This window comes from Rhinolophus hipposideros, assembly GCF_964194185.1.
Source record: "Rhinolophus hipposideros genome assembly, chromosome: 9".
Taxonomy (NCBI): Eukaryota; Metazoa; Chordata; class Mammalia; order Chiroptera; family Rhinolophidae; genus Rhinolophus; species Rhinolophus hipposideros.
In genome coordinates, this window is record NC_138055.1 from 70,029,339 (window position 1) to 70,031,110 (window position 1,772).

Sequence of the window (1,772 nt, forward strand, 5' to 3'; positions counted from 1 at the left end):
ACTAAATTGCAGTTTAGCACAGGAATGAGGATTTTATTTTTTTTATATTTTTTTAAGACACCGGACTATCAGGGCTAAATTTGGGAATGTCTGGAACAAACCAGAGAGTGGATCAACTGACCTACTTTGGTCTAAGTCCTGTCAATAGGGAAATAACGGTGATGTGATTGAAAGTGTGAATATGAGTCTGAAAACAAATACAAAAATAAAACTAAATAGAAACTATCAAGACAATAAGACGTACAAGAAAGGACAAGCTGCTGGTCAGTCTAGGAAATATTTTCAGGGATTCATCGAGACGAATTAGAACATAAAACATAAATGTGTCTCTATTCATAAACTTCCCAAAGAATCTACAAAAGAAGCTCATAGAATTAGCAAAGGAGGAGCTGAGTCCAGCCCAGCTTAGCTAACGCTGCATGTGCCCCTGTGCCTCAGCTGAGACTGGCCTCAACTCCCAGGAGGCGGTGAACTGCAAGATCCAGGCTCTGCCCTAGCCGGCCAATGAGGCAAGGACCTGCGCAGGGCCTGCTGCTGGAGCTGGACAGTGAGCTCCATTGGCGTGAGAAAGCCCAAGGGAGGGGAGGCAGCTCTCAGTCTCTCAATCCAGCTCCTTGAGAGTTGTACAGGGCTCAAGAACGGCTGGCCATGGCCCTGAGGAAGCTGGAGGAAGCAGAAAAGGCTGCTGGGGAGAGAGAGGAATGAAAGTGATAGAAAACCCGGCCAAGAAAGATGAGGAGAAGATGGAGTTCCAGGAGTTGCAGTGTAAACAGGCAGAGCACACTGCAGAGGAGGCCGACCACAAAGACGTGGAGGGAGCTGGTAAGTTGGTCATCCAGAGGGGCCAGTGGGAAAGGGCAGAGGAGCATGCACAGGTATCGGAAATAAAATGTGGTGACCTGGAAGAAGAACTCAGGAATGTCATTAACAACCTGAAGTCACTGGAAGCTGCCTCTGAAAAGGAGGATAAATATGAAGATGAAATGAAACTTCTGTCTGATAAACTGAAAGAGGCTGAGACCCATGCCGAATTTGCAGAGAACAGTTGCAAAACTAGAAAAGACAATTGATGACTTGGAAGAAAAACTTGCCCAGGTGAAAGAACAGAATGTGGGCTTATATCAGACACTAGATCACACACTAAATTAACTTAACTGTGTACAACCAAAACAGAAGCTCCAGGAGCTCCAGGCCTCTGTGACTTTCTCTTCTCATGTAAGAAATTTCTTTTGTTACTGCATCTGCGCGTTCCTGGAAATGTCAAGCAAATTATGAATATGTGACCAAATATTTTGTTTCAGAGAAGCTTTGAGCACCAGCTAATTCTAATTCTTTCCTTCCCCCTCCTTCTTCTTTTTCTTTTTACAATTTCGCCAGCTTGTTCAGCTCTATTTTTATCCTTAAATTGCATTTATTTCTAAGGTAGTCAGGGTGTTTCCTATTGAACAAACTCTTAAGACTGAGGGCATATGGTTCCTGGGAGATTAGACAACCTACACTTTCAAAATACAGACTCCAATATCTAGTCACTGACCAATTTAAAGGTTTGAAGAATAGAACCTTTGGGCCACTGTTGGATACATTACAGGAGGCCAGGGACCATCACATTAAAATGAGTGGGGGTTTTCCATCCAGAGGAAGAAAGGGGGGTGTAATTGTGGGAAGTCATAAACCACAGCTAGGTTAACCTAATCACCAAGGCCCATTTCCACATGCTGCCACGCAGAACAAACATCCTCTGAACAGTCAGCATGAGAATGCTGGGGAGATAG

At 44.2% G+C, this 1,772-nt stretch overlaps 1 pseudogene across 1 annotated transcript; it reads left to right on the plus strand.

Moving 5' to 3' along the window:
• The first annotated feature begins 504 nt into the window (after positions 1-504).
• On the plus strand, positions 505-1,275 carry LOC308501923 (tropomyosin-like; annotated as a pseudogene). The gene has a single exon. The product of its transcript is annotated as a tropomyosin-like (transcript).
• Positions 1,276-1,772: the final 497 nt, after the last annotated feature.